The sequence below is a fragment of the Pezoporus flaviventris genome, unplaced genomic scaffold (genome assembly GCF_033815535.1).
Source record: "Pezoporus flaviventris isolate CSIRO_AGI_PZ_B2104156 unplaced genomic scaffold, CSIRO_AGI_Pfla_v1 ptg000031l, whole genome shotgun sequence".
Classification (NCBI taxonomy): domain Eukaryota; kingdom Metazoa; phylum Chordata; class Aves; order Psittaciformes; family Psittacidae; genus Pezoporus; species Pezoporus flaviventris.
Genome location: NW_026892579.1, coordinates 37,070,829 through 37,089,234, shown reverse-complemented (window position 1 = coordinate 37,089,234; position 18,406 = coordinate 37,070,829). Strand labels below are relative to the sequence as shown.

Here is an 18,406-nt window from a genome sequence, read left to right as displayed (position 1 = left end):
CTGGCCTTGAACACTGCCAGGGATGGAGCTTTCGCAGCTTCCCTGAGCAACCCATTCCAGTGCCTCACCACCCTTACAGAAAAGAACTTCCTTATACCCAATCTAAACTTCCCCTGTTTAAGTTTGAACCCGTTGTCCCTTGTCCTGTTGCTACAGTCCCTGATGAAGAGTCCCTCCCCAGCATCCTTACAGGCCCCTTTCAGATACTGGAAGGCTGCTATGAGGTCTCCACGCAGCCTTTTTTTCTCTAGGCTGAACAGCTCCAACTTCCTCAGCCTATCTTCATACAGGAGGTGCTCCAGTCCCCTGATCATCCTTGTGGTCCTCCTCTGGACTTGTTCCAACAGTTCCATGTCCTTTTTATGTTGAGGACACCAGAACTGCACACAACACTCCAAGTGAGGTCTCATGAGAGCAGAGTAAAGGGGCAGGATCACCTCCTTTGACCTGCTGGACACACTCCTTTTGATGCAGCCCAGGATACAGCTGGCTTTCTGGGCTGTGAGCGCACACTGAAGCTGGCTCATGTTCATTTTCTCATCGACCAACACCCCCAAGTCCTTCTCCTCAGGGCTGCTCTGAATTTCTTCTCTGCCCAACCTGTAGCTGTGCCTGGGATTGCTCTGACCCAGGTGTAGGACCTTGCACTTGGCATGGTTAACAAGAGCAGTTCCAACACCGATCCCTGAGGGACACCACTCGTTACTGGTCTCCAGCCAGACATTGAGCCATTGACCACAAGTCTTTGTGTGGCTATACAGCCAGTTCTTTATCCACCGAGTGGTCCATCAATCAAATTGATGTCTCTCCAATTTAGAGACAAGGATGTCATGTGGGACAGTGTCGAAAGCTTTACACAAGTCCAGGTCGATGACATCAACTGCTCTACCCCTGTCCATCAGTTCCGTAGCCCCATCATAGAAGGCCACCAAATTGGTCAGGCAGGATTTCCCCTTAGTGAAGCCATGCTGGCTGTCACCAAGCACCTTGTTGTTTTTCATGTGCCTTAGCATTCCTTCCAGGAGAATCTGCTCCAAGATTTTGCCAGGCACAGAGGTGAGACTGACTGGTTTGTAATTCCCTGGGTCATCTATTTTCCCCTTCTTGACAACAGGGGTTATATTTCCCTTTTTCCAGTTGTCAGGAACTTCACCTGACTGCCATGATTTCTCAAATATGATGGACAGTGGCTTTGCAACTTGATTTGCCAGCTCCTTCAGGACCACGGATGGATTTCATCAGGTCCCATGGAATTGTGCACGCTCAGGTTTTTAAGATGGTCTCGAACCAGATCCTCTCCTACAGTGGGAGCAAGGTCTTCATTCTCACAGTCCCTGCATCTGCCTTCCAACACTTGGGTGGTGTGCTCAGAGCCTTTGCCAGTGGAGACTGAGGCAAAGAAGTCATTCAGTCACTCAGCCTTCTCAAAATCCAGGGTAGCCAGTTCTCCCAATAGCTTCCAGAGAGGGCCCACATTGTCTCTAGGCTGTCTTTTGTTTGCTACATACCTATAGAAGCCCTTCCTGTTATCTTTAATATCCCTTGCGAGATTTAATTCTAACTGGATCTTAGCTTTCCTGACCTGGTTCCTAGCTTCATGGACAACATCCCTGTATTCTTTCTTCTGTAACCTTATTTTCTTCCTCCTCTAAGTTTCCTCAGCAGCTCCTTATTCATCCAAGGAGGTCTCCTGGCCCTCCTGCTGCACTTCCTTCTGGTTGGGATGCAACACTCCTGAGCAGGTGATCCTTGAATATCAACCAACAGTCTTGGGTCCCCCCTGCCCTCTAGGGCTATATCCCATGGAACCTTACTAAGCAGGTTCCTGAAGAGCCCAGAGTCTGCTCCTTTGAAGTCCAGGGCAGTGAGCTTGCTGTATGCTCTTCTCACTGTCCTGAGGATCTTGAACTCAACCATCTCATGACTGCTACAACCAAGGCTGCCCTGGCGCGTCACATTTCCAAGGAGCCCTTCCCTGTTGGTGAGCACGAGGTCAAGCATGGCACCTCTCCTTGTTGGCTCCTCTATTACTTGCAGAAGGAAGTTGTCTTCCACACAATCAAGGAACCTCCTGGATTGCTTGTCCTGGGCCATACTGTCCCTCCAACAGATATCAGGGTGGTTGAAGTCCCCCATGAGAACAAGGGCCTGTGAGCGTGAGGCTTTTCCTGTCTATAGAGTGTTTCATCCGCAGAGTCCTCTTGATCAGGTGGTCTGTAACAGATCCCCACAGTAATGTCTCCCATCACTGTTCTCCCTTTAACCCTGACCCACAAACTCTCTGTTAACTGCTCACCTGTCCCCAGACAGAGTTCCATGCTCTCCAGCCTATCCCTAACATAAAGGGCAACTCCCCCTCCCCGCCTGTCTTTTCTAAAGAGCCTGTAACCTTCCATTCCAACACTCCAGTCATAGGAGCCATCCCACCATGTTTCTGCGATGCCTATTATATCATACCCCTGTAGGCATGTACACATCTCTAATTCCTCTTGTTTGTTCCCCATACTACAGGTGCTTGTAATCTGAGCCAAGCTCCAACTGAAGCCGCCTCATTGGCTGGAGTGGCTGGGATATCTCTACATTGCTCCAAGCATTTATTATAGGTGCTGGCAACTGGCTGGGTGTGTTGGAATGGAATGATGCCCCTCTCCCCCAACACATCTAGTTTAAAGCATCCTTGAGCAGTCTGGCAAGCCTCCTACCAACACGAGCTCCACCGACCCCCAGTAGACCTGGCCTCCTAAATTGATTCCCATGTTCTAAATAACCAAACCCCTGACTATGGCACCACCCTCCTAACCATTTATTAACCTGCCAGATCCACCTGGCCTTTTTAAGGTCCTCCCCTTTGACCTGGAGGATCAATGAAAAAGCTATCTGAGCTCCAGAGCCCCTAACCACCTCTCTCAGGGCTTTGCAGTCCTTCTTAATGATTCCCTGGTTACTGTTGTCAATATCCCTAGCACCCATGTTTGGAAGTGGGGTGGGGCTTACTAGACCAGGCAGCTTCTCTGCAACATCCCTGATTCGAGCCCCTGGTAGGCAACACACCTCCGTTGAGACTGGGTCAGGCCGACACACGGATCCATCTGTGCCCTTCAAAGTAGTCACCTGCTACTATAACCTGCTGCTTGTCCCTGAAGGCACCAGTAGTGATCCTCTTTACTGGCGCATGAGCTGCTTGTTCATTTGGTGCCATGTGCGTTTCCTTGTTAGTCCCCTGCAGAGCTGCGAAGCGGTTCTGGGTGGGGGCGTCAGAATTTGGAGGAAGGCCCTTGCTTTTAATTGTCCTCTTCCTCCTTCTTTAATTGGTCCTGCTCAGCTTCCCTGACATCTTTTAGCTGCTGACAGCGCCCTGCAGCTCAGCCCCTGCTGCAGGAGGACCTCCACCAGGTAGCACCGAGTGCACCCTCCCCTCACCAGATCAGTGCAGGGACTCTCTAGACCCCGAGCTCTGCACTGCACCCTCCCCTCTCACCGGCTCTGCCTGGTGCCGACGCTGCCACCGCCGGGGCACCCAGAGCCCAGCTCCCATACCGGGCCCTGGCCCTGAGGCGACCGCTCGCTCACCGGGGCGGGCTTTACCCGCTAAGGGCGGGGCCGTCCCCCCTGGCTCGGCCCCCTGTGAGTTCCTGCTCGCCTCAGCGGAGCTGCTGGCTCCTTGGCAAGGCCTGGCGAGGGTCGAGGCTCCCTCGGTGGCTCTGGCCGCTCAGAGCTGAGGCTCCTGAAGGTGGGGTTTCCTCTCGCCCCGGTGCTGAAGGCTCCTCTCTGGGGATACTCAGCTCGGCAAAATCATATTGTATCAAAAGTTACCAGGACGTCTGTGCAAGTTGTGCTTGACGTGCTTGACTGCTACCCGTGGCTGTCACAATGGCGTCTTCCCTTGAAAATAAGGGAGTGTGGGTGCATAGCATAAAAATACTTTCAGATATTTACTCACATTCAAAGTTTGTATGTCCTCCCCTCTGTCTAAATTGGGCAATCTTTTGTGAAAAGCTTTGCTGGTGGAATTTTTCATAAAAACGGTTAGTTATATGTTAAATACATGTAAGTAAGTTTTTTGTGTAAATGAGGTGCTTATCTCAAACGTAAAATTATCCTGTTAACCATTCAGGCAACAGAAAAAAGAAAAAAAGAAAGCAGATCCTGATATTTGCATCCAATGAAAAGTGATAAAAGTGCACATTTTGAATGTAAAGAGTTTTTTTCCGCTTGCTCAGGATCAGACTATACAGGGCAGGTCTGATTTACAGAAATTGCTCAATGAATAATGAATACATTTGAGATTTACATGAAAACATTAAAATTGTAAGCTGCTCCTGGTTAGTTCACAGAGGGGAGAAACAACAAAATATAAAGCTTAATTAATTTGAATAATTTATTTCTCTATAAAGTCATCCATTCAACTTGAAATATATTTCCATCTCGCTCCTCAGAGGCTATTGCCCAAATTACGGAGTAGCCAGAGGGGTGGACATACATTTTGCACATGATTGCAACATTTCTAGAAAATAGACTTGGAACAAATTCCAGCTTGACTGGATTCCCACCTGAAGGCTACATTGAGCACACTTTTTCTCTGGTGGTAGTAGCAAAAACTGAGGAGCTTGTTTCTTGTTTGTTGAAGCCTTTGGAAACCTTCCTTGTGATTTCAGTGTATTTCAGATGATGCCTCAGTATTGTGGTTTAAGCCCAGCTGGCAACCCAGAACCATGCAGCTGCTCGCTCACTCCCCCACTTCACAGTATCACAGTATGCTAGAGATTGGAAGGGACCTCAAAAGATCATCTAGTCCAATCCCCCTGCCAGAGCAGGAACACCTAGATAATGTTACACAGGAATGTGTCCAGGCGAGTTTTGAATGTCTCCAGGGAAGGAGACTCCACAACCTCCCTGGGCAGCCTGTTCCAGTGTTCTGTCACCCTCACTGAGAAGAAGTTTCTTCTCAAATTTAAGTGGAACCTCTTGTGTTCCAGTTTGTACCCATTACCCCTTGTCCTATCATTGTTTGCCACTGAGTAAAGCCTGTCTCCATCCTCGTGACACTCCCCCTTTATATATTTATATAAACTAATAAGGTCACCCCTCAGTCTCCTCTTCTCCAAACTATAGAGACCCAGCTCCCTCAGTCTTTCCTCATAAGGGAGATGCTCCACTCCCTTAATCATCTTTGTTGCCCTGCGCTGGACACTCTCCAGCAGGTCCCTGTCCTTCTTGAACTGAGGGGCCCAGAACTGGACACAATATTCCAGATGGGGTCTCACCAGGGCAGAGTAGAGGGGAAGGAGGACCTCTCTCGACCTACTAACCACCCCCCTTCTAATACACCCCAGGATGCCATTGGCCTTCTTGGCCACAAGGGCACAGTGTTGGCTCATGGTCATCCTGTCGTCCACTAGGTCCCTCTCCCCTACACTGCTCTCTAGCGGGTCGTTTCCCAACCTATACTGGAACCTGGGGTTGTTCCTGCCCAGATGCAGGACTCTACACTTTCCCTTGTTATATTTCATCAAGTTATTCCCTGCCCAACTCTCCAGCCTGTCCAGGTCTCGCTGGATGGCAGCACAGCCTTCTGGCGTGTCAGCCACTCCTCCCAGCTTAGTGTCATCAGCAAACTTGCTGATAGTACACTCAATTCCCTCATCTAAATCGTTGATGAATATATTAAATAATACTGGTCCCAGTACTGACCCTTGAGGCACTCCACTAGTTACAGGCCTCCAACTAGACTCTGCCCCATAGACTACAACTCTCTGGCTTCTCTCCTTCAGCCAGCTCACAGTCCACCTCACTACCTGGTCATCCAGACCACACTTCCTCAATTTAGCTGTGAGGATGCTGTGGGAGACTGTGTCAAATGCTTTGCTGAAGTCAAGGTAGACCACATCCACCGCTCTGCCGTCATCCATCCACCGTGTTATTTCCTCATAAGAGGCTAAGAGATTGGTCAAGCATGATTTCCCCTTGGTGAAGCCATGTTGACTGCCCCTCATAACCCTCTTATCCTTGATATGCCTTAAGATGGCACCAAGGATAAGGTGTTCCATCACTTTCCCAGGGATGGAGGTGAGGCTGACCGGTCTATAGTTACCCGAGTCCTCCTTCTTGCCCTTTTTGAAGACCGGAGTGACATTTGCTTTCCTCCAGTCCTCAGGCAGCTCTCCCGTTTCCCAAGACTTGGTAAAGATGATGGAGAGTGGTCTAGCAATGACTTCCGCCAGTTCCCTCAGCACCCGCGGGTGCATCCCATCTGGACCCATGGATTCGTCCCCGGAGCGATGGGGAGGAGAATCGAAAGAATATATTAAGGTTGCCTGTGCTGTTTTAACTCAGTTTCTGTGTGTATGTCCATCCTGATGAGGGTATTTAATTACATCGTCAAGGCCTTTTTCTTCATAGGGCACTTTACCAGTCAGTGAGCACCATCAGTTCTATACGCATGTAAAGTTGCTATTCAAAACTCTTCTTCCTGTTACACATTCTCAGGCCTCACTCATTGCTGGCTATCCAAGTCTGTTATGGAGAGACAATTATTAATTCCATTGGGTGTCTTCATTGGTGTTTATCACTGTTGTATTTTATGTGCGTTTCAAATAAGAATGAATGTCTTTTCAAATGTGAGAAGTTGGTAGTGTTATCTTTCTATTAAGGGAAATAGTGATAAATTGGTGTCATTGAAGTTTGCTGATTTTGAATGTCCAATATGAGGTATCTATAACTTGGTATTTGAGTCAACTAAAATACTACTAAAGCCCACTGATTTCTACGCAGCTATTCCTTTGGACAGAGTCTTCTTGTTGTCTGGGGTCAGCAATGACGACACAGAGAGACAAGGTGTCTGCTCCCTAACCTGGACTTGAGATGTCCAGTGCTGGCCCAGAACTGCGCTTAACTGAAGAAACCTAAATCCAAAATGGACTGTTGATATTGTGAGCCTCGAATTCTCTCCTGGAAATGTAGGTAGTGTATACAGTTTCTGAATGTGACGGATACCATCTTTCACATAGGGGAGGAATAGTTGCATCTCCTTTTCTATCCATTATGCTACTAATTACAATTTCCACCTAGACTGAGACATGGCATCCTATTTTAGTTCTTCCTGAGGGTTTGAAAAACTGTCTGATATCTCAGGAAATAGCTCTATCAGCAGATTATGTTGAAGTTGGAACATCTAACTGACCCTATTCAAATGGTTACATTTTTATGGATAAGTGTTTCTGGTTTTGGTTTGGTTTGGTTTGGTTTAGTTTGGTTTGTTTTCATAGAATCATAGAATCATAGAATAGTTAGGGTTGGAAAGGACCTTAAGATCATCTAGTTCCAACCCCCCTGCCATGGGCAGGGACACCTCACACTAAACCATGTCACCCAAGACTCTGTCCAGCCTGGCCTTGAACACTGCCAGGGATGGAGCATTCACAACTTCCTTGGGCAACCCATTCCAGTGCCTCACCACCCTAACAGTAAAGAACTTCTTCCTTATATCCAGTCTAAACTTCCCCTGTTTAAGTTTGAACCTGTTACCCCTTGTCCTGTCACTACAGTTCCTAATGAAGAGTCCCTCCCCAGCATCCCTATACCCCCCCTTTCAGATACTGGAAGGCTGCTATGAGGTCTCCACGCAGCCTTTTTTTCTCCAGGCTGAACAGCTCCAACTTTCCCAGCCTCTCTTCATATGGGAGGTGCTCCAGTCCCCTGATCATCCTCATGGGCCTCCTGTGGACTTGTTCCAACAGTTCCATGTTTTTTTTATATTGAGGACAACAGAACTGCACACAATACTCCAACTGAGTTTTGTTGGGTTTTGTCTCATGAGGTTTGGTTTTGTTTTTAACTGGGTTAAAGTGTGGAAATTCAGATGGCATATGATTCTTTCACTTAAATATCAGAATATTCATGTACTGGCAGTAGTATATCACTGTATTGTACCTCCTATATAACAACAGTTCCTTAATTGGAACAAAGTACCTGTGCTCTTGACCAAATTGCCCCATGCCCTGTCTTCTCCAGCTCCACAGAAAACTCAAATTGAAGCCCAAATACCCAGGTATGGACAGATAAACCCAGCATGAAGCAGAAGTAAACCAATGAAATTTCAGGTGGTTTTACTAAAGCCCGAAATTGATTATGAAAATTGTAACAGGTAACATTAGCAAAAACTTAATGAAAGGGAAGGAAAAAAGAAAATGTGTATTAGTATCCAGCAGTTACAGTTTTTGTGGAACTTTCATTGACCTTACTGATGGGCACCTTTTGAATTTCAATCAGGACAAATTTACCTGTAAAGGAAGAATGCCTTGTAACAGCAGAGACTGGAGAACAGCTCTGGTGAAGAGACCTGTGGGACTTGGTGGACTGTAAGCTGTACACGCTTGAACAGAAGCATAGTTACAAGATTGATTCCCTTGGTACTGCTGGGCCCTTGGAAATTTAGCACACTTGTGTATCTGGCAGCATTTAGTACACTTCTGCAGTGCAAAATGCAAAGTCCCAGCTGATGACTTTTTTTTTGTTTTAAACATGGCCTATGAGCTTTGAATAAAGCCTTCTGCAGCTTTGGTGACTGTAAACTTTATCCTGGGCGAAGTTGTCAAAAGAGCAGATCTTGGATCTTGTTTTTTCATGTGTCATATCTGTGAGCCTGCCTGTTAAAGTGAAGAAAAAACCCCAACAAAACAAATCAGTTTTCAGACAGCATAACTCCTAAAATGTCTGAATCAGAAGAATATCAGCAAAAATATTTCAGAGTGAGAATTCATTTCTAGGGTTTTTGTGTAGTTTAATCAAGTATCTGGCTGTCATGTCCTCATAAAAGACTAGCCGAGTATTTCATTTCTCTAGCTTCGCTAAATCATTTTGGCGTTATTCTTTTGAAAGATACCTCAGAAGGCATGACCACTGAAAAAGAGCAAGGTTTACTATACAAGGTTTACTGGTCTGGGCATAACTTGTTGCTGACGATCAGCCTGACAGTTTCTGTACTCGCAATGGTTTGTTCCCAGCCAGGTAGGTATGTGTAGAAAGGTTGCTTACACCAGCCTGTACCTATCTGCAGTACCATGCCTGCAATTACCGTATATGATTATAATATATGTGACATGGGAGGTCTTGAAATAAGCTTAAATAAGCTTTCTTCTTGGTGATTGGCAGGAGAGGCTGAGTGGCTTTAGCATAGAGAACTAAAGGGTATTTCTGAATTGGTTTCACCTTTATTTCAGATAAACCAGAAGGGTAATAATTTCATAATTTCATAAAAGTGTTATCAAGACCTAGAGAAGAATACTGTTCATCTGAATGTGGAAGAGAATCCAAGTGACTGCTTTGCATCAGTAAACTTCAGAGTGCCCTAGTAATTTGTCGTGCTTGACAGGAAGGAAAAGGAATTGAAGGAAGTGCGTGTATAGTGCTCTTAGCCCAGTTTTGGATTTAGCTGAACTTTACTCTTCAGTTCACTGGCTTACATGACATTAAGAAGACAAGAAAGGTCAGTCAAATGGCAACATCAAAAAGGTTCTTAAATTCCAAGGATGGCTCTTGACTTTGGCCAGGCTGGTGAAACCTTAGCTAATTATTGTGGTGTACAAGTAAACACTCTAGATCTTAAACTACATTCTTTTGATTTTCCAATAACATGCAGTGGTATAGCAACATTCCTGAATTCCCACCACAAACAAACAAAAAATAGATTTTGCAAATATGCTACATAATTTTTTTAACAGGTTTGAAAAGATGGAGGCTTTAATTTGTGTAAAGCTGTTTATGGTGCTATTTAAGATTCAACTTCTACCTTGGTACTATCATAAGTGGGAATATAATTAATATTTCTCCCTGGCACTAGGGCCAGTAGGTCAATAGTTGCTCAGGAAAGGAAAGATGTTATACCTGTACCAAGTAGGAGCTCTACTTTTTGAAGCTGTGCTTGCACCAAGCAGAGTTTCAGTTTGGTAGATAAGGGGGACGTAAACAAAACCTTGAAAGTGCAGAAATGAAGGACTCTCTGAATTGCTTACATTGACCTACAAGTTTTTGAAATCTCAGTGGACCTCCTGCATAGACTTATAGCCAGTTTGGCATGCATTTATTCACTATACCCAACTCTTTCTCACATGAATGGTGTTGAAACTTGAAGTAAGGCTGGCAAGCTGCCAGAGTTAGCAAACTGTTGTAAAAGCACCTTCACTCTTTGAAGAACAAACAGTAAAGAATAAATGAGTCTTCTCAAATGTCCACAGATGGAAATTAGCCCTGATCATTTATGGATGGATGTTAGCAGAATAATGGCATAAATTAAAAATAGCAGTAAAATACTATTCAAGTGATTTAATCTAAGGCATCAAGGCCAGCTAGTTCAAGAAAGAAAATGAAAAGGAATAATTCCAGAGATGACTGGTGATTTAACCTGTTGTAATTAATACACTTCAGTGCCCTTGATATGCTTCCAGTTGATGAATTCAGGGGTAATGACTACTGAATCCATCAAAAATAAACACATTCATTGTGGCCGTCTTTTGAATTTAGAGCGGCCAGAACAGAAAGTTAAGCCACTGGGCTATTTTGAGGCACCTTACCACTGCAGTAGATAGTATTCTCATTTCTTGCATAATGTATGCCTCTACACACTTAGTGAGAGGAAGCTGAAGTGAATGGACAAGACCTACAGAGATGATGAAAACCATCACTTAACAGATCATTTTCTCTAATTTCCTAAGAAAAATTTATGCATCAGTTAATTTTCCAGGCTAAACACATTTTGCAACTGTGGGTGTGCGTGACCACTGAGATAAACTTTTCTGTGCATCAGTACAGATTGATTGTTTCTAGATAGTGCACCATGAGCATTACTATTGTTCCCCAAAGACAAAAAGCCAAGTTACTGCTTAGAACTACTTTTTGGATTCTGTTAACTGCAGTTTCCTCTGCATTGTAGCAATTCAAACAGCTGAATAGACAGATTCTGACAAGACTAGTGAGTGCCCTTAAAAATTTTTTTGTCAATACTAGGCTTCATTTTCGTTGTGCAGTGGACTGGTAAGTTTCCATGTCCGTAGAACATCTGTGAATAGATGCTGCTGTGGAAACAAGCTACATCTTTAAGCTGATATTCCGGAACTCCAAGTAGTGAATCAGTAGCATTTTTGCTGCTGACATGAACTGCAGTATAAATACATAATGATTATAACAGCATTAAAATAACTGTTTTAATGAGAATTATAAAGAGCTAGACATAGAGTATTTCAGTTGGAAGGGACCTCTAATGATCATCTAGTCCAATTGCCTGACCACCTCAGGGCTGACCAAAACTTAAATTATGTTATTGAGGGCATTATCCAAATGTTTCTTAAACAGTGACAGCCTTGGGGCATCAACCACCTTTCTTTGGTCAATATGCAACACAGAATCCACAAGAATATCTTATAGCTAACTGCACCAAAGAATTGCACCTTAATTACATGGTTTGTTTTTCTAAGGAAAAGCTCTGTAAAACATAAACTACTTTACTATAGCCAGAATTTATAATATAGTTGCTGGGGTTTTATTTACTGTGAGAGATACATAGTTTTGGGTTTTGTTTTTTTTTTTTGGGGGGGGGAAGCCCCCTTTTTGTGTATGTCATTCCAACCATCTTAATTTCAAGTTATAATGGGCAAATTCCCAACTTTCTGGTATTCTGTGTTAGAAGCCAATCCCAAGCCTGTCATCGTGATGGTAAGGAACAGAATCTTTGGAGAGGCAGCAACTCATTTGTAGTGAATTCCTGGATGGTTTTTCTTAAATTGGCTCTTCCCCAGGAGTACCTTAAATGTGGTTATTCATTTAAATAGTTTACTACTGGGAAAACAAAGCTCTATAAAGTACAAGATCTCATTTGCAAAGGGAGTCCTGGGGACTGAAAGTGGATGTAAGCGTGCCATGTGTTGCAGTCTCCATCTTCTGCTTTTCCTGCTGTTAAGAAATAATTTGAAAATTACCTAAAATAGGAACAATATACTCAATGGCTGAGAAAAAGGCTCAGATCTGTCTCCACAGCAGAGCAAGAATGGTAGCCTTCAGCAATAGTCCATATAGTCCAGAGAAAAGAAGTGAGCAGTTACTGGGAAGGAGAACACAGGCTTCTCCCAGGAGGGATGTCACAGACCCGAGGGAGGGCTTGGCTGTGATGCATGGGAGCCTCTGCCCATGGCTGTACTAGTAAAAGGGACACATCTAGGACTGTTGTTTGGTCACGATAGCATTGGCACATAGCTCATGTCCATGCTGATTTAAAACAAAACAAATCAAAGAGCTCTCTTGTGCTCTGAGACAGAAAGTCTGCCTAAAAAATATCTTTAGAAATTATTTCTGGCTGATGCTGTCTTGAGTCATGTGTATGCCCAAAGCATGTTAAGGATTGGTCTCACAACAGTAAAAGTTGTTGACCTCCATTGCGATGTCTCCTTTCTGAGATCCCTTAGAATTCTATAATAAAGGTGGCTCTTTTTCTTTTTTTCCACCTAATATAGGGACAAAATATACTAAATCTATGGGTCATTCATGCTTATTAAAAAAAAGTGTGCTAAAAGCTCTAGGGGAATAATGCTTCTTCCATACATCCAAAATTTCTTTACTTGGAATAGTTTCTTGGATAACAGTATAGAGAATATCTTTCAGGAAATGCACTTTAAAACCATCACAAGCACAATGAATTGCCCTGAAAATAATGGCCATCTTACTAATAACATATCAACACTGTCCCTTTTTATCTAATGCTTCCTTGAAACATCAGAAAACATTTTAACCACTGTCAGAAAGTCCCATAGTGTGATTATATTGGTGGAATGGAACCTCTATCATCTGTGATTTTATTTTTATTGTCCAAAAAAATAAAACCAAAACAAGTCTCAGAAATAATTGCCTACCTTTTTTGTTTTTTTTTTTCTCCTGGTTTTTAACCAATGCTTCATTGAGGCACTTGTGCTGTGTGTGTTTGGCTGAACTCTTTTTGAAGAGTCTGAAAGATTTCAGAGACACTTCTGAAAGCGTTTGCATAACTACAGAGTGTAGAGGGGAAAAAAAGGAGGTCTTTAAATGTGATTTTGATTCTCTTCTCTACTGTAGTGTCTATAGCTTAGAAACTGGCTTTAATGATTAGTGGTACAGGGTTTTCTTAGGACACTGTTTGCATTAAAATGTAATGTCATGTAAGGGATCTCTGTGCCATTACACATAAATGAAGAAGACAAAACCTCTTTTTAGGTACATAACTTTAAAATATGCATGTTTCTTATATATATTCCTTGTTTTTTTTCTGCCATCTATTATATCATAAACACAGAGACTAGCTACAGTCCCCAAAGGAAGGAATCAAATTCAACAATGCAGATACTACTCCTATTTTTTTAAAATTCTCTGAAAAATGGTGATTTAGATTTTCTAAATGGAATTGCAGTTGTTATATTCAAGGCATGATTTTTATTTATTTTTAGAGGTAAGTAGGAGAAGTGAGCTGAAGTTTCATGTACTTTATAAAAACAACATTTTATCATGTTGATGTTTGTCTTCTGCCCTGAACAATGGTTTCTATTAGTGTCTTGTACAATTATGTCTGCTTGATTATTAATGATTTCATAAAAATATTTTTTGCTTTTACATTTTTTCTATTTCATTATTTGCTCTGTCTGGGAAGGAGATTTCTTTCTAAAAAGACAAAGAGCCCAGTTGCTTGAATATAATTGTATTCTCAGTTTATTTTAAGCAGAAATTTTAGCTGATCTAAAATAAAAAATGGTGGTTTTTTGCTGTAAGCCATGTGAACAGAAGCTGTGCCTTCCTATTTTTTCCCTAACTTTATTACCTAATTGTTATTCCTTATTACGAGGTGTCTGCCATTATTTTATTTATTTATTTTGCAGCAGGCTCCTTTTCTCTTACACTTGTCCTAACTGATAGGAAACCCTTAATGCCACAATGACCAATGGTAAATCACCCTGTCTGACACTAGGAGACAAAAGAAGCAGGAGGGATCTGTGAAAAATGCCTGCAATAAGCGAAGCACAGCGTGGATGGAGATGATTCACGTCTCTGCAGTGAATCTTCAGTAAAAGGTAGCAGAGCAGAACCAAAGACCATTTTCACCCATCTTGAATTCATTTCACCTGATCTCTAAAGTATTTCCCTGCTACCCACTGGACCTTTGAAACAGTCTGCATGTCTGAACAATGTTTTGTTTTGTCTTTTAATTCCCTCAAAAGTGAGAGTAAAAAAGGCAGCTAACAGAGGGAGAAGCTGCAAGCAACTAATGCAGAAAAGAAACCCATTTGGCCATCTGTCTATCCATCCCTTGAAACTTTCACAGATTTTTGTTCAATCTGATTTAAAATAAAAAAGTTTTCAAAACCATGTAATGATCTTAAGTTCCTGAGTAACATAAATGCTTTTGAAGTTGTTGCTAGACATTGATGCATCCATATTTGAACAAAGAAATGCTTTCTATTTAACAATTTAACAAAGCTGCTGGCAATTTTTTATCTATTTTTATGGCTATTTTACTTGCTTCATTGAAAAATGAGCATTTTCTTCTCTTTTGCAAATATTTTAATGACAATTTGATTTAGTAACTTAGGGCTATCTTATTCCTCTTTAAGTCTATGTAAATCTGCTGGTTGCTTTAGAGCAGAATCAAACCTGTTGCCGTTCATCTTGCAAAGCTATAGACACATTTTTATGTGAGTTGCTCACAGACTCAAAGTAACTAATTTTAAGCTTGCACAGATAAAATGACATTGGGCTGGGAGTGACCTCATGGGTTGCTGTGTTCCCTTCTAGCGTAGACAACCATCTTACAAGTTCATTTTCCTTGGGTTTAAGCCAGTGATAGGGCTTGCCCTGTTATTATTACTGAAAAGGTGCTCTGTATTTTCCTGACTTCCTGCCTGAAAGCTTTTCTGTCATTCCAGCTCATGTGTGGAGGAGATTTGGAAACCAAATCTGAGTGCTTTCTGATTAACTTCAACTGAAGCTGGAAAAAATCAACAAAGATTTTGCCACTATTGAGGTATTAAACATAGATTTCTCACACATGCAAGTTTAAATTCAATTTAATTGGGGAGCAATTCACCTTGTTAAATTCTCTGGGGAAGTGCCTGCATTTTTCTGAGCTGCTAAAGCTCCATATGTGCTACCTAGTGTCACGGCAGAGATTTTCAGGAGCCTATCACCCTCTTTTTCTTACAGGAACTGTTTGCTGCTGTTCCCTTTTGTGACTGAATTTTGGATCTTTCTAAAAAAAATTCTTTTTCTAAAACTTCTGTCTTCATGAACAAGTAATGCCATTGTACCTTGTGTGCTATGTAACTTTTATTGTATGATTTAGGCTAATTACACCGTTGCAAGTTTGCAAGGGAGCTGCTAAGGCTGGTTGATCTGAATCTTTGCTAAAGAAGCAGTAATTTATCACCCAGAAAGTGATCGACAGTTATGGATGGCAATTGTAATGCCACAAGAAAGTAAGGAATGGCCCGTTTCATCCTGCACAAACAGAACATAATCCTTTTATGTTAAGTACTCTGCTTTGCAGACACACAAGAGCCCCTGTGATTGCATCTTAAAAGAATAAGCCTACCAGTATAATATACATTATACTTATTGACGTTATGTATTCTAACATCTTGTTGTAGAAGTGCTGAGTTAGATAAATATGGCATCAACCTTTTTATTTTGCTACTATCACTGATGTTCCAGGCCCTAATAACTTGAGGTAGGTTTCACTACATGTCAGAGAACAGCCAAGTAATCACTGCTTTCTGTGAAATCAAAGTTTAGTTCTTAAATTATGAGAAAGCTTGCAATTCTTTAATCTACAGCAAAGCAAAAGTGCTCAGAGCAGTGAATATAAACACTTACCCCAATCAAGGACTTTTCAGTCTCATGCTCTGCCAGTGAGGAAGCGCACAAGAACCCGGGAGGAAGCAGAGACATGACACCTGAACCAAGCTAGCCAAAGGGGTATTCCATGCCACAGCATGGCATGCCCAGTGTATAAACTGGGGACAGTTACCTGGAAGGCCCAGATCGCTGCTTGGGGCAGGCTGAGTATCAGTTGGTGGGTGGTGAGCAATTGTACTGTGCATCACTTGGGGTTTATTGTTTTTTTCTTTCCTCCCCTTGTTATTTCCCTTATCATTATTATCATTGGTGGTAGCAGTAGTGATTTGTGTTATACCTTAGTTACTGGACTGCTCTTATCTCAACCCATGGGAGTTACATTCTTTTGATTTTCCTCCCCATCCCTCCAGAAGTGGGGGGGGGGGGGGAGGGGAAGTGGGGGGAGTGAGCAAGCAGCTATGTTGTTTTGAATTACCAGCTGGGTTTAAACCATGACACCCAGGGTGAGCTGAGGATAAAAACCATGTAATGGAAGATGCCACCTTTTGGCCTCTGCACCTCTAACCCTCAGATAATGGCCAAAATGTGAAGTCATTCAAATTAAAAGCTATAAAAATACATAGAATTCTGTTATTTAGTCATATTAAAAATAAGTTGAAAAGCCTGTGAACTGGAACATGATCGCCATTCTATAAGAATACATATTTAAAGAGCATACTCTTATTTTAATAAAATCCTCAGTTATTTGAAGAACAGCATATATTAAATAAAATCAACCCACTGTTACAATACTGTGTGTGTACAGAATAGATACGCGTATCTCCCCCAGCCTGATCACCTGTTGACAAACTGGTTACCTCTAATGATCTGTTTAGTCATCTGGTTCCCATTATTTCAAGGTTTAGTCTTTTTTTCTGACATTAACTGGCAATGTGAGCATGAAATGTTTCCTACTGGGTGTCTCTTCTCTGTGATAATGTTGGGCTGCAGCTGGCCCAGCTTGGGAGGTGCAGGAGGGAGGGTGAATCTCTGAGGTTACACCACGGTGTTGTCTGCACTTCTGAAAGGCGCATCAAACCTGGAATAGTGCAGGTTAAGCTAATGAGCCCTATGAACAATGATGTACCTTTGCTGTGTCAGATACCCCATATGGGTCTGAACAAGTGAACTAGGGTATTTCTGAACAGCATTTTATTGGGCAGTTGGTGCAACATTGAGTGACGGGTTTGCTGATACTTTTGGAATTGAAGCTGTTGTCCTCTTGAAACATTACTCAGTCCAGGTCCAGCAGTCCCACCCCAACTAGTTTACATTTAAATTTTCTCATGGAAACATGGCCAGACACAGCTGTTCTGGCTGCAGCAGGGCTGCATCAAGCAGTTCTTATTCAGCCCACCGTTTCCTGCTCATTTCTTCTCCTGGTACCAGAGGGTAGCTGTCATGGTTATGTGGGCTTTACTGTTTGTCTGAGAGATTTCTATGGATGATGAGAGATGATCCTACTTTAAAAACCCTTAAGATAGGAATTGTGGATGGAAGTAGGGAAAAAAGCAGTATCTGAAATATAGCCAGAGCTGATGATTCTGTTATAACAAGCATTTGCCAGAATTTGGAGATGTTGTTGTGTCAGTGTACTTTCTGAAGAATTGTTGTAGGACAATACCATCTGTCCAGGATCTGTAAAGTTCTTTACTGATTTACTGAAATCAGTATTATTAAGGTTTTATTTTCCAGTATTTACTTAAAGATGTATCTTCTTGCGAGTGTTCACAATGCTGTATGCTTATTTATTTGTTTCTGTTTACTGGTCTGGGCCAACACTTACCAGAGCTGCTATATCAAGTGGTGTTATTTTAGCACCACTGCTTACTGTTCAGCACCTGCATAAGATCATCCATGACAGCTGATGGTTTAAAATTTATGACGCATCATGTTGCCTATAGGATTTCAGCTCCAAAACCATAGAAACTCTACTGTAGTCTCCTTGTCTTTGCACATATAATTTTAAGTAGGGAGAACAACTCTGGGCTCTTCTGACAATTTTATATCTTATTGCATTATATAATGTGGATTATATACAGCAGAGAGAGCTGAAAAGTACCGTTTCCCTGCAGACTCTGCCCTGACAGATTTGCAGTCTGCTGAAGCCTGCAGAGAATTGAGGATATGCATTACAATGTGTTGTCTCCTGCAGGATGCCATGAACTTTCAAGTTGTTTTCACAGTGTAATTGCTACAGTTTTTAAAGTCAGGTAATAGCAATGGAAGACTAAGTGATAGATACAAAAAATACAATTTATGAGCAGCGTTTTTGCATTTAGAATAATACACATAGTAAATCAGATCATTGTCTAGTTTGCTAATACATGGCACATTGTACTAAGATGTAAAACTAGAGCAGAGCACTTACCACATCTGGAATGCTATTACTTAATTGAATGCATATCACGTGCCAAAAAAAGCAAACATAATATATATATAAGGACGAAAGTGGAATAGGATGACGTTATGGAGAAAGCCACAATGCTTTTTGCTTTGACACAGG

At 42.3% G+C, this 18,406-nt stretch overlaps 1 long non-coding RNA gene across 1 annotated transcript in view; it reads left to right on the top strand.

Moving 5' to 3' along the window:
- The window catches only part of LOC133272949 (uncharacterized), a 56,128-nt gene extending 40,842 nt beyond the window's left edge, over nucleotides 1-15,286 (top strand). Inside the window, exons 2-3 of the long non-coding RNA XR_009744616.1 lie at nucleotides 13,890-14,081; nucleotides 15,211-15,286. This is a non-coding gene — a long non-coding RNA (uncharacterized LOC133272949). The remainder of the gene's footprint in view (nucleotides 1-13,889; nucleotides 14,082-15,210) is intronic.
- The last annotated feature ends 3,120 nt before the right edge of the window (nucleotides 15,287-18,406 follow it).